The sequence below is a fragment of the Diabrotica virgifera genome, chromosome 10 (genome assembly GCF_917563875.1).
Source record: "Diabrotica virgifera virgifera chromosome 10, PGI_DIABVI_V3a".
NCBI lineage: Eukaryota > Metazoa > Arthropoda > Insecta > Coleoptera > Chrysomelidae > Diabrotica > Diabrotica virgifera.
Window position 1 is genome coordinate 148,997,537 of NC_065452.1, and position 15,784 is coordinate 149,013,320.

General features: G+C 34.0%; 1 protein-coding gene across 1 annotated transcript in view; it reads left to right on the plus strand.

Moving 5' to 3' along the window:
• Nucleotides 1-2,701: 2,701 nt before the first annotated feature.
• The window catches only part of LOC114331297 (dual specificity protein phosphatase 10-like), a 195,086-nt gene continuing 182,003 nt past the window's right edge, over nucleotides 2,702-15,784 (plus strand). Inside the window, exon 1 of the mRNA XM_050663242.1 lies at nucleotides 2,702-2,882. The gene's annotated coding sequence lies outside the window, so the exon portion shown is untranslated. The remainder of the gene's footprint in view (nucleotides 2,883-15,784) is intronic.

The window sequence follows — 15,784 nt, forward strand, 5'->3', positions numbered from 1 at the left end:
TTATGAGTTGCGTTCCTGGGACGACTTTACTGAAAGATAGTTCATTCGATTACATGAAATCAACCCCAACTCAAGAATATCCGTCACAGAAAAAGACCATAGCATGTAATCTGTCTTTAAAGAGACAACCAAATGCAACGATGACAGTAAAATTCTCGCGTTAGAGATTCCATAGTAAATCACAAGGGAAAACCAGGAAAAAAGCCTCGTGATATTATCACCACATCGTAAGTATTTGGTCTTACATTTAATATACTCTCAAAGACTAATATCAAATTCTGACTTTAATATGTTTAAATTATAAATAATATTAATATCTAATACATAATATATATATATATATATATATATATATATATATATATATATATATATATATATTACAATAAAAGTAATATTACAATATAAAATATGTACTAACGCGATATGTTATTGACTTACTAATCTTGGTATTTTCTTTCGGTAGAATGCAGTAGGATGTGGTTAACCATACTGAAAGAGGAAGTCAATAGAAAGAAAATACCAAGATTAGTAAGCCAATAACATATCGAGTTAGTACATATTTTATATTATACAGGGTGTAACAAAAATACAGGTCATAAATTAAATCACATATTCTGGGACCAAAAATAGTTCGAATGAACCTAACTTACCTTAGTACAAATATGCACATAAAAAAAGTTATAGCCCTTTGAAGTTACAAAATGAAAATCGATTTTTTCGAATATATCGAAAACTATTAGAGATTTTTTATTGAAAATGGATATGTGGCATTCGTATTGGAGGAGCATCTTAAAGAAAAATTATAGTGAAATTTGTGCTCCCCATAAAAATTTTATGGGGGTTTTGTTCCCTTAAACCCCCCCAAACTTTTCTGTACGTTCCAATTAAATTATTATTGTGGTACCATTAGTTAAATTCAATATTTCTAAAACTTTTTTGGCTTTTAGTGTTTTTCCGATAAGGCAGTTTTTATCGAGTTGCGGCTTCTTTTTTAATATGTTTACATAAAAATTTTATGGGGGTTTTGTTCCTTTAAACCCCCCAAATGTTTGTGTACGCTCTAATTAAAACTATTACTGCGATACCGTTAGTTAAACAAAATGTTTTTAAAACTTTTTTGCCTCTTTGTATTTTTTCGAGAAGGTGACTTTTATCGAGATATGGCTTCTTTTTTAATACGGTTCAAAATATACCTAAAAATGTAAATCATACATAAATTTTCATATTATTACCAAGTCTCCATAATCGTACTTAGCCATATACAAATATGTGGTGGATTTGAAAAATATTCAAAATATCTCGATAAAAACTGACTTTTCGAAAAAGTACTAAGAGCCAAAAAAGTTTTAAAAATATTGTGTTTAAGTAATGGTACTACAATAATAATTTAATTGGAACGTACTCAAAAGTTTGGGGGGTTTAAAGGAAGTAAACCCCCATAAATTTTTTATAGGGTGTTCAAATTTCACTATAATTTTTTCTTAAGATGCTACTCTCATAAGAATGCAATATGTCCATTTTCAATAAAAACTCTTTAAAAGTTTTCGATATATTGGAAAAAATCGATTTTCATTTTGTAACTTCAAAGGGTTGTAACTTTTTTTATATGCACATTTGTACTAAGGTAAGTTAGGTTCAGTCAAACTATGTTTGGTCCCAGAACATGTGATTAGATTTATGACCTGTATTTTCGTTACACCCTGTATATCTATGTATTAGATATTAATATTATTTATAATTTACACATATTCAGAATTTGGTATTAGTCTTTGAGAGTATATTAAATGTAAGACCAAATAATTACGATGTGGGGATAGTATCACGAGGTTTTTTTCTGGTTTTCCCTTGTGATTTACTATGGAATCTCTGACGCGAGAATTTTACTGTCATCGTTGCATTTGCTTGTCTTTTTAAAGACAGATCACATGCTATGATTTTTTTTGTGACGGATATTCTTGAGTTGGGGTTGATTTCATGTAATCGAATGAACTATCTTTCAGTAAAGTCGTCCCAGGAACGCAACTCATAAATATTGGCAATATCATTTTAAAGTCTTCTACTTTAAAATGTATAATATATGTCTGAATTGCCAATATAAATGAGTCGGGTTAAATAAATTATTAGAAGAATTTTTTACTTAGCAACAACATTTTTGTTTATTTAGTAGTATTTTGTATTTTGACAACCACACCCGATTTGGGCGTCGAAACGTTAATAAAATTATTTTTTCAATTTAATTGTGGCTTATTTCCCATATAAATAGTTAATCATAGAAAAAATGACACAGTGGTGAGGATCCTTTACCTATACATATTTAGTTTACATTACCAAATTTCTGACTTTGTTATAAGTGAGTAACTTCTATCTTTTTCCTAGCGGTGGAGAGATCTAGAGCAGTGGTTCCCAACCTTTTTCCCAGTTGTGAATACTATCGCCGCCCCGGTTATGAAGAGATTGTCGTCGTTATTTTTTTAAGTTTTAGATATTCTCATAAATTTTGTCTTTGACGTTCATAAGACCGTATTCTTGTCTAAACCGTATTCCTAAAATGACAGTGTCATCCGCATATATAATGTTGTTAATGGAAACTCCATTTACATTTATTTCAGCTGTTTCACCCTCAAGACCTTTTTTCAAGATCTCTTCCTAGTAGGCATTAAAAAGAATTGGCGACAACACGCATCCCTGTCTCATGTAGTGAAATCCCTATAGTGAACCCTGTAGCATCCCTGTATCTCTTGGTTATGTAGTGAAGATATATGTTGATATATTACTTGGATAACAAAGTGCATGGCAGAATCCCAAGGACGGACATATAAAAGATGGGATAGCGAAGTGGCAGTGAAACCTCACAATTTGCTGAACTTCAAAACATAAAGGTAAGTGGTAGTTTAGGGCATTGTAAGAAGAAAAAGGAGAGAAAGTGAAGGTATAATATATAGTATTAGTTTTATACATTTGCTTGGTATTCTGAATTATAATAAAATATTGTAAATACAAAATACACACATTGAAAAACAATATTTATTGTGTAGCGATATTACAGTTAAAATAAAACTTACAGTTCGATTTATATACGACTATATTTCGACGGCAATCCACATACAAAAAAGCCATAAAGCACTGGGAATAGATAAAATACCGGCAGAACTACTCAAGCAAGGAGGAAGGAATTTGACACAACAGATGTACCAGCTAATACGAGAGATATGGATAGAAGAAGAAATTCCCCAACAATGGAAGAAAAGTATAATCTGCCCTATTCATAAAAAAGGAGACAAACTGTTGTGTCAGAATTATAGAGGCCTCTCTTTACTTTGTTCGAGATACAAAATATTCACAAACATCCTTAATCGAAGACTTCAACCTCTCACGGAAAAAATCATCGGGGAATATCAAGCAGGGTTTAGACAAAATAGATCTACCATTGACCAACTATTTACAGTTAAACAAATACTAGCCAAAGCATGGGAATATGACATGGACGTTTACAATCTCTTTGTAGATTTTAAACAAGCCTATGATTCAATAGATAGAACAATTCTACCTAATATATTGGAAGAATTTGGCATACCATCAAAATTAATACGACTAGTGCAAATGACAATGACAGAAATAGAAGCACAGATATGTATTCAAGGACAGATCACATGCGTTTACGATAACGCAAGGACTGAAACAAGGCAACACGGACTGGCTACAAAGCTTTTTAATCTTATTCTTGAATATGTAATTAGACGGTTGACGGTGAGCGGAAATAACATACTTACAAACAAATCTACCCAATTAGCAGCATACGCAGATGATATAAACATAATCAGCAGAACAATGAATGCAGCGGAAGAAACCTACGTTGAGTTGAAACAGAGTGCAGAAGCAGTAGGGCTAGCAATAAATACAAATAAAACAAAACTACTCATACAAACCAGATCAAATAGACCGGCGCAACAACACTTTGTTGACGATATAGAACATGTGAATAGATTCACGTACCTAGGAATGGATCTGGTTGCAAGCAATGAAGAAGAACCGGAAATAAATAGAAGGCTTGTGCTGGCAAATAAAGCCTATTTCGCGATGGGCCACATATTCAAATCGCGAGACGTACACCGGAAAACAAAACTCCGGGTATATAAAACAATAATCAGGCCCATGGTAAGTTATGGCTGCGAAACATGGGTGTGACACAGAAATCTGCCAATGCATTAGATGTGTTTGAAAGAAAAGTATTGCGTAGGATACTGGGACCAATAAGTGAAAATAACAACTGGCGAATTAGGTATAATAGAGAAATATACGAGCAATATAGCGAACCAACTCTAGCACAATACACTAAACTGCAGAGATTACGGTGGGCAGGGCACGTGGTCCGCATGCATGAGAATAGAATCCCCAGAAAATTGTTGAATGCAAGAATGCAGGGAAGAAGACCTGTTGGAAGACCTTAAAAGAGATGGGAAGACGAAGTCGATGAGGATGCCAGGAACTTCCTGGGAACGCGTTCATGGAAAAGAACAGCGGTAAATCGAAATGATTGGAGAAGCTTGTTGAAGGAGGCCAAGGCTCGATTTGGGCTGTAGTGCCATTGGATGGATTGTAAATACAAAATACACACATTGAAAAACAATATTTATTGTGTAGCGATATTACAGTCAAAATAAAACTTACAGTTCGATTTATATACGACTATATTTTTTATTTACAAGTTTACAGTTCGGAATTCTATCTATAACTCAACTACACCTAAATATGGCCGCGCTTATATACGAATAGGTTATTTTCCAGAAGGTTTGCCCAACTCTAGCCCCCCATGGTCTCGGTGGTCTCGTCTCCAGCCAGCCGCTTCCGGTAACACCTAGAAAGATATCTAGAGTTGCAACTGTTACCGAGGTCGGTCTAAATTATCCTTTTCGCTACAATTGCCTGATTAATTATTGTATTCGAATAAAATTTGGATCAGTATGTATAGCTAAAACATTTGCCAAACAGAGAGTAATGCTACTGGCTCGTATTGTTATCATCATTATTCTCTTTGCCTTATCCCTATGCATTTCTCCACACAATTCTATCTTGGGTCATATTAATGTTAATCCCCTTTACCAACATGTCCTGCCTTATCGTCTCCCCCCCAGGTCTTCTTTGGGCTTCATCTCCTACTCCTTCCAGGAATCTGCACTTCAGCTATTCTTCGTATTGGGTGATTAGCTTCTCGACGTTGAACATGACCAAACCATCTCAACCTATGCTTTCTCACTTTAGCATCAATTGGTGCCATACCTAGACTTCCCCTAATATACTCATTTTTAATTTTATCCTTTTTTGTCACTCCACTCATCCATCTAAGCATTCTCATTTCCGCCACCTGCATTCGTTGTTCATGTTTCTTTTTCATTGCCCAACATTCAGTTCCGTACATCATAGTCGGTCTTATGGCTGTTTTATAGAATTTTCCCTTCAACTTCATTGGAATTTTCCTGTCACACAGCACACCACTCGCTTCCTTCCACTGCATCCATCCAGCCCTAATTCTACTGCATGCATTTCCATCTATTTCTCAATTACTCTGTAATACTGATCCCAGGTACTTAAACTTAAAACTATTGCTTTTTACAATCAGTTCACCGTCCAAAGATACCGTTTTATTTGTAGTAACTCCATCTTTAAATGAACATTGCAAATACTCTGTCTTTGTCCTACCAAGTTTTAAACCTTTTTCCTCCACAGAGCTTGTCTCCACTGTTCCAGTTTTTGTTCTAAGTCTCTTTCACTATTTCCTACTAACACATCATCAGCATTGCTTATAAGCACCATGGAATTGTTACCCTGTAGTTTCGCTGTTATCTGGTCCAAAACTAATGATAATAAATACGGACTAAGCACCGACCCTGGGTGCAATCCTACTTTTACCTGAAATTTAACAGTCTCTCCCACACTAGTCGTTACTCCCTCATACATATCCCTCACAATCTTTACATATTCACCGGGGACTCATATTGAGTGCCCACCACAGAATCTCTCGAGGAACTCTTATGCTTTCTCAAGATCAATGAATACCGTATGAACGTTTGTTTCTTTACTCCTGTATTTTTCCATCAACTGCCTTATAATGAACTGGCTCGTTTTACAGTCTCGTTACTGGCTCGTGATACTGGCTTGTCTTGTTATATGGTGCAGAAATCTACTAACTAAAATTGAAACATTCGAGATATAGATCTTCCACTAATCAGATGTTTCATCTTTATCATCATCAATCAGCCATTCTCGTCCACTGCTGGACATAGGCCTCCCTCAGTTCTTTCCAGTGTTCTCTACACTGGGCCGCTTGTAGCTAGTTTCCCACAACTCTTTTTATGTCGTCGGTCCATCTAGTCGGTGGTCTCCTCGGCTACTTTTATAGTTTCTGTGCCTCCATTCCATGATTCTTCCTGTCCATCTTGTGTTCTAGCTAAGTGCCCTGCCCAGTTCCACTTAAGCGTCGTAGTTATTTCGATGGCGTCTTGAACTACTGATCTTTGCCTGATTTGTTGGTTTGTTATGTGGTCTCGAAGGCTCACGTTCAGCATTGCACGTTCCATGGCTCGTTGTGTAACTCTGAGTTTATTCGCGGATTTTTGCGTCAGGGTTAAAGTCTCTGCTCCATAAGAATTGAACTTTTTAGAATATGTCTTAGTTTGCCAAATGCTGCCCATTTAAGGCCTATTCGCCTTTGTATTTCATGTGTTTGATTCTCTCTGCTTATTTAATCTCGTCTCGTGTACCAGCTATTTGTAAGTAAGTATCTGTTTGTTGTATGGTATTATTGTCAATAGTTATACAGGGTGAGTCTCCAATAACGCGACGGAAGATTACAGCGAAATGGTAAAATATTGGAAAACATTTTTTAATTAGTGGTTTGTAAGTTGATAAAATCTACATTTTAAAATTATTTTGAAATATACTGGGTGTCCCAATAAATGGCGGCGTATCAAAGTTATATTTTTTCTTATGGAACACCCTATATTTTATTGCATTTTTTAATTGTCCGCAAAAAATAAGGTATAGTTTCATAAGGCTTCCCTATACCTATGTACAGAGTGTTCTGAGTTATGGTGACTTTTCTTAAAATGTAAAGTTTTAAAAGAAGGCTTATTCTCAAGAAATTATAAAAAAAATACTTTTACATCTAAATAGTTGGATATTGGTTGAATGTATTCCATGATTGAAAAATATAAACCCAAACTAAACAAAAGACATAAATAGTAACTTATATGCATTAAGTTCCGTATATTTTTCTAACTAGCGTGTTTATTGGGTTGAATTTGTCTATATGTAGTTTTAAGTTTCATGTCAGCTAATACAGGGTGTAACAAAAATACAGGTCATAAATTTAATCACATATTCTGGGACCAAAAATAGTTCGATTGAACCTAACTTACCTTAGTACAAATGTGCACATAAAAAAAGTTACAGCCCTTTGAAGTTACAAAATGAAAATCGATTTTTTACAATATATCGAAAACTATTAGAGATCTTTTATTGAAAATAGACATGTGGCATTCTTATGGTAGTAGTATCTTAAGAAAAAATTATAGTGAAATTTGGACACCCCATAAAATTTTATGGGGGTTTTGTTCCTTTAAACCCCCCCAAACTTTTGTGTACGTTCCAATTTAATTATTATTGTAGTAACATTAGTTAAACACAATATTTTAAAAACTTTTTTGCCTCTTAGTACTTTTTCGAAAAGTCAGTTTTTATCGAGATATTTTGAATATTTGTCAAATCCACCACATATTTGTATATGGCTAAGTACGATTATGGAGACTTGGTAATAATATGAAAATTTATTTATGATTTACATGTTTAGGTATATTTTGAACATATTAAAAAAGAAGTAATATCTCGATAAAAAGTGTCTTCTCAAAAAAATACAAAGAGGCAAAAAAGTTTTAAAAACACTGTGTTTAACTAATGGTACCGCATTAAAAGTTTAATTGAAACATACACAAACATTTGGGGGGTTTAAAGGAACAAAACCCCCATAAAATGTTTATGTAAACATATTAAAAAAGAAGCCGCAACTCGATAAAAGCTACCTTGTCGAAAAAATACTAAGAGGCAAAAAAGTTTTAGAAATATTGAATTTAACTAATGGTACCACAATAATAATTTAATTGGAACGTACACAAAAGTTTGGGGGGGGGGGGTTAAGGGAACAAAACCCCCATAAAATTTTTATGGGGTGCACAAATTTCACTATAATTCTTTTTTAAGATTTTCCTGCCATAAGAATGCCACATGTCCATTTTCACTAAAAAATCTCTAATAGTTTTCGATATATTTAAAAAAATCGATTTTCATTTTGTAACTTCAAAGGGCTGTAACTTTTTTTATGTGCATATTTGTACTAAGGTAAATTAGGTTCATTCGAACTATTTTTGGTCTCAGAATATGTGATTTAATTTATGACCTGTATTTTCGTTACACCCTGTATATTTTCATGTATCACCACTTTTTTTCTTTAATTTTTGACCTTGTTATGGGGAGAAATTTTCCCATTTTCGCTCCCTGTAGATCCACCACTGCAACTATTAAAACCAATCCAAAAAATAATAGAACAAAACAGAATACCCCATCAATGGAGATCAAGCATCTCTTAAAAGAGGGAGACAAATCGGACCCGGAGAATTACAGAGAAATTAACTTATTAAACACAACATTAAAATTAACAACCAAAGTGATAACAAACAAACTAAATGAAATTTTAACATTAGCAGAAGAACAACGAGGTTTTAGGTCGGGAAGATCATGCGCCGACTCTATATTTTTAGTGAGGCAAGTTCAAGAGAAATCATTAGAATACAACAAACCGGCATATTTATGTTTCGTGGACCTCAAGAAAGCATTTGATAGGGTCAAATTAAAGGACATTATCCATTTTTTATACTAAAGAGAGGTACCTCTAGAAATAATTAAAACGATTAAGAATACCTACCAGAACAACACAATAAAAGTAAAAGAAGCAGAAGAACTAAACTGACTCAATTGAAGCTAACAATGGGATAAGTCAGGGGGATTCCATGAGTCCTCTATTGTTCAATCTGATCATGCATGAAATACCAAATGGGAGAAAAACATCTTAAAATAACCTGCTATGCAGACGACGCAATACGAAGATGATTTACAACGTATGCTGCACCAATTTAATATACAGAGAGCGGCTAAATTATGGAATAAGTTCATTTTTAGAAGAGATAATGCCCAGACGCCCAGATGGACGTCATCCATCTGGGCGTGATGACGTAATCGATGATTTTTTTTAAATGGGAATAGGTGCCGTGTGGTAGCTCATTTAAAAGGTTGTTCAATTATCTATTCAGTGATATAAACATTAACATCATTATTGATACAGGGTGGTCAAAAATATGATTTTTGCATTAAATTAATTGACGCAAAAAGAAGAATGTAATAATTTATTTAACTCAAAATACATTTTACTGCTGTCAAAAAATACAAAAAAAATGTTTATTTCACAAATAACATTGATTTTCGCTTAAATTAAGTGTCAAACAGTCTCCCACCTGCCTCTTGCCAAGAGGCTCTTGGCACCTTGAAAAATTAATTTAAACGAAAAGCAACGTTAATTTTGCAAGTAAACATTTTTTTCTATTGTCTGACAGCAGTAAAATGTATTTTGAGTTAAATAAATTACATGCATTCTTCTTTTTGCCCCAAATTCATTTAATTCAAAAATTATTTGTTTAGTCACCCTGTACAAATAATGATATTAATGTTTATATTACTGAATAGACAATTGAACAACCTTTTAAATAAGCTACCGCACGGCACCTATTCCCATTTAAAAAAATCATCGATTACGTCCTTTCAAATGAGCTACCACACGACCTCTATTATTTAAAAAAAATCATCGATTACGTCATCACATCCAGATAGATGACGTCACTAGTATTATATCTATGCCAAAAAATTATAATTTAAAAATAAAAATCAACCTATTTCGGGATTTATCTAATAATTTTAGAGAAAATGAATTTATTTCATAATTTGGCCCCTCTCTGTATATGTATTATATAACCGCTAGAAAATTTAACATGTTAATTTCCCAAAAAATACTTAAACAGCAAATCATCTATACCTCGTCCAATTTACTTAACGTTGCACATCATCCGCGCCATAGCTTGTGACACGATACCAACACGAAATATTTAGGCGGTGGGTGTGTTCTTTTTTAGAATCAAAATGATTCTAAAGGGGAACACACCTACCGCCTAGATATTTCGTGTTGGTATCGTGTCACTGGCTATGGCGCGGATGACGTGCAACGGTAAGTAAATTGGACGAGGTATACTCAGATGTAAATTTAGAGCTGGAGGGTCAGATCATAGAACAAGTCATGGAGTTTAAATATCTAATCTAGGCATCACACTATCTAGCTACGGAAAGCCAGTGGTGGATCTACATATATATTAGGATCTACATATATTTGCCTTGAGGGGGGGGAGGGGGAATTTGCCTTAGGGGAAATTCCAATGAAACACCAACCAAAAGACATATAAAGATAAATCCAAACTAAAAGACATAAATAATAACTTAATATGCATTAAGTTCCCTTAATTTTCCTAAATGGCGTGTTTATTGGTGTGGGTTTGTCTGTCTGTGGTTTAAGTTTCGTGACAGCTAATACCTATATTTCTTTGTTTTAACAATTTTTTTATTTAATTTTGGTCCTTGTTTAGGGGGGAAATTTCCCATTTTTCCGTCCCCGTAGATCCGCCAGTGGCGGCCCGTGAGGTAGTGCCATAGAACCATTGCACTACCTTGCTAACTATGCAGAAACATATTTTTTATCTTAAAAACATTAATGCCTGTTAATTTTTTTTTGTGATTATTTCTGTGTAGCGCAATGCACATCTAACCACCGACTCTGGCCACCCACAGCTGACCGGATCAGGGATGAAGATCATGAAAATCCCGGTGCCGAAAGGTTATAGTGGCTAGTGGCACGTCAGAAAAGAGAAAGATTGTATGAGATGATATATTTCTAGTTTCTTTACGCGTTAGCTTGACGCTATTGTGTTTATTATCTACTACTGTATGGTATATTTGTGTTTATACTCTACTATATTTTTTAATTTGTAATTATTAGTGCGTCGTGGTCGTGGGTGTCGTAGGTATATAAATAATATTTTGATTATTTTCTACGTTTAATTTATTTATTGACAATGAATCAAATTAGTATATTAAAGAACTCTTTTGGTGGTTTTTCGTTAGAAAGAAAAATTCAAAATAAAGAACTCGGTCGGCCTTTACCCGATTTAAAAATTGAAAAACAAAGTGGAAATGGACAAAAACTTCGCTGTCGTAAGTTTAATAAAACTATTTATGATAAAAATAGCTGGTTGTGTGGTTGCGAACAAACTAATAAACTGTTCTGTTTTGTATGCGTTTTGTTTGGAGGTGACGAGATATGCGATGCAGTTTTGTTGCGAATAAAAACAAGGTTTACCTTCTCCGGACATTTAGTTGCTTCTCATTTATTTATGTCAGAGAAGTTTTCTGCTTATAAGGATAAGTTCCCCGAATCATTTCTTAATGAAACATGCACATAATTTTTATTTTTAAACAAAACTTAATTACAAGTATTGTATCAGCGAGACGAATTAAGTACTACCTCTGGGGCTGTTCCGTTATCAGTTTTATTAAATGATGAAGGTTTAAAATTTGGTACATTTGAAGAAACTGTTAAACTTTTAAGTATATTAATAACCATTCCCATGTCAACATCTGAAGCAGAACGTTGTTTTTCAATGCTAAAACGAATTAAGACATTCCTCAGAAATACTATGAAGGAAGAACGACTAAGTGCTTTAGGTATGCTGTATGCAGAAAGACATTTTGTAAATGGCATTGACAATTTTAATAATAAAGTCATTGAAAACTTTGCCACCAAAAAAGAAAGAAGGATGGACTTCACATATCGTAAACTTTAACAGTGATATTAAATAACTTTGTGCGTGTGTGTAAATAATAGAATAGTGTTATTTTTATAATTTTCTAAATAGGCTCTACAGACCAAATCGTAACAACAAACTTCAAGTACATCAGCAGTGGTAGGAAGAATGAAAGATTGACAGCATAGGATTAAAGGACGTGGTGGTCGGATCAGTGCGAGAGACGGAAGCTGATGCGTGATGACGAGCGACTGAGAATCGGGCAAAAGAAGGACATCGGGGAGAAATCATGCCCTAACGGGCGATTCCACCCTGATGCCCTAGTATGAGAGGGGTGGGGTTTAGCTGGTCCCGGCCACATCGGAGTTACGGAGGGCAGGGAGGTCCGATTTAGGGCCAAACTGGTCGACGTGACACTGATGAGGTTTCAGCTCAGGAACCCAGCACTGTTGGAAATGTTTACTTCCGACGTCTGTTTGCAGATTCCCCACCTAGTGATGAAAAAAAAGTACATCAGCAGTAAATACTGGTGGTAAGTTGAGTTTTTTTATTGTTAATTACTTAATTTACGGAACTGTTTTGATAAATTTTGGTCAATTTCTTGGCATCCCAAAAATAGTAATATAAGATAAAAATATCTGCACCTATTTTTTTTATTTCTATTTTATATCCTTTTTGATAATATCGTGAAACCGTCACTAAAAATTTAGGCAGCTGCCCGGATTCTGGCAATACCTTCCTAAAGTTATACGAGCCGCCACTGAGATCCGCCATTGCGGAAAGCTCGAAACAGAAGAGGAAGATCAAGTGAATAAAATAGAATAAAGCAAACAGAGCCGTAGGTTACCTGAATGAAACTGAAACAATATGGAGAAATAAAAATATCGGAAAAGAAATGAAAGGCAGAGTTTACAACACAGTCATTAGACCAATAATGACATTATGCGACCTGATACAGAGAGGACAAAAATAATGCTAGAAACACTGAAACAGCAGAAATGAAAACCCTTAGAACAATCGATGGTAAGACACTATGGGATAGAACTAGAAGTATAGATATACGACGGAGATGCAAGGTGGATAACATTAATAACTGGGTAAGAAACAGAAGAATAGAATGGAACGACCACATAATCAGGATGACAACAAATAGAGTAGTAGGTAAGGACGGCGAGAGACGGTTCCCCAATAGGAAGACGATTAGTGGGAAGACCACGAAAAAGATGGAATGACGACTTACTGGAGACACATTGAACAAATAGGCAGTCATGTCCATGCCTACACAAAAATATGATGACAGTAACGTGGCGCACCAACCGTGCTCTCTTTTATTTTCACTATTACATATTTATTTTTTATCTTTCTTTGCCGACGTAAACTGGTGAAGAGCGCCGCGCCACGGTCCATGGGATCCCGGCTTTACATTGCCGGTAAAAAGAAAAAGCTCCGCCGTTAAGTGCGCACTGAAGAGGTTCCCTATACGAGTAATAGGTGTGTTAAAGAGGTAATGTGTTTGCATGGTACCCAGTTAGTCCAGGAAATTACTACGGGTGATTCCATTTCAAATCACTGAATTTTGGATCAAAAAAACTGTTGGATATCCGATTTGTCTGAAAGTTGGTATGTATTGGGATACACTGCATCTCAGTAATCATCTTATTAAGACAAATTCTTTAATAATTAAATGTCTTTGGTAAAACAAATACGTTTGTTTATAATAAATACGATTGACCTATATTACCACATCAATGCATGCGGTTTGGATACAAGGTCAGTTTGAAATAATAATTAGTATACGTTATTTATAATCTAGTCGATTCAGCAGTTTTAGTATCACTCTCACTTTTTGTTTTAAAAAAAAACAATAAACACGGCAATCCACTTTGAGTTATACTTTCACGGAGAAAAGATTAGTCAATTAGTATTTGAGATCCCAGCGGGCAACATCACATCTATTAAATATTATACCACCAGCTCCTTACCGTTATTAATCCAACGTGCAAATAAATGTATTCACAGTGAGTATTGTTACTTCATCAACCCTTATGGTAGGGGGTAACCACCCCTTAATTATCTGAGGTGGCTCAGAAGCTAGGAGCCACCATAGGTATATAGCATCTGAGGGATGTAGAAATAAAACATTTAAGGTTGAATTGTCTTGTCTTCTTTTTTTTTCTCAAAATGGTATTTTAAGCGATTTTACAGTGATTTGGTATTTATTTAAACAAATTTGCATTTTCTATCATAAAATATTAATAAAAAACATAATATTTTAATAGAAGGGACTCAAAAATGTCATTATATGGCATTATAACAAATTATTTTGATTCAAAAAAAGTTTTTGATCAAATTTTATAGTATAGAAAACGTTAAAATACGTAAAAACGTTAAAATGTAAAAAACGTTAAAAAGTTTTTTACATTTTCCTCCATTCACAAAATAAATCATAATCGATTTGGCTGAAAATTTGCCCACAGATAGCCAAAATATAGGACTTTAAGTGGTTAGAAGGATTTGAATTATATTACAATACCAAAAAAGTTACATGTCATATATAATACAAAAAAAATCATAGTCAAAAATATAGGCATCTACTGTAAGTACAATTAACTCGGAAAATATCAAAGTCACGACAAAAATTGTTAAAAAGAAATTGTAATTGTAAATACGATTTATTTGGAACAATTTCAAATACTTACGATGTCGGGATAGTATCACAGGGTTTTTCCTGGTTTTCCCTTGTGATTTACTATGAGGTCTCTAACGCGAGAATTTTACTGTCGTTGCATTTGGTTGTCTTTTTAAAGACATATCACATGCTATAATTTTTTATGACGGATATTCTTGAGTTGGAGTTAATTTCATGTAATCGAATGAACTATCTTTCAGTAAGTCGTCCCAGGAACGCAACTCATAAATATTGGCAATATCATTTTAAAGTCTTCTACTTTAAAATGTATAATATATGTCTGAATTGCCAATATAAATGAGTGAGATTAAATAAATTATTAGAAGAATTTTTTTTGCTTAGCAACAACACTTTAGTTTATTTTAGTAATATTTTGTATTTTGACAACGGCACCCGATTTGGGCGTCGAAACGTTAATAAAATTATTTTTTTCATTTTAATTGTGGCTTATTTCCCATATAAATAATTAATCATAAAAATGCCACAAGGAAATAGCTTCAGAACAACTTACCATTTTTGTCGAAAAGTTAAAAATGGCGGAGATATTGAGCAAAATGGTTCTCCTTTAAAATCAAGATGGCGGCTAACCTAACGGAGGAATTCATTCGCGATTTAGGCTACTATTATTGACCCCCCTAAAGATTAGAAAAATAAAATTTTGGGCAGCTCGGCATGCAAGGTCAAATCTATTGCTATCTTGACATGCTATGACATGCTATCTTGACTGGACCAATATACTTTTGAGTCTGATATTATTGCATGTAACTTTTTTGGTATTGTAATATAATTCAAATCCTTCTAACCACTTAAAGTCCTATGTTTTTGTTATCTGTGGGCAAATTTTCAGCCAAATCGATTATGACGTATTTTGGAAATGGAGGGAAATGTAAAAAACGGTATTTTAACGTTTTCTTCACTATAAAATTTGATCAGAAACTTGTTTTGAATCAAAATAACTTGGTGTAATGCCATATAATGACAGTTTTGAGTCCCCTATATTAAAATATTATTTTTTTCATTGATACTTTACGATAGAAAATGCAAATTTGTTTAAATAAACACCAAATCACTGTAAAATCGCACAAAATAACATTTTGAGAAAAAAAGAAGAAGACTTTTTGACCTTAAATATCTTATTTTT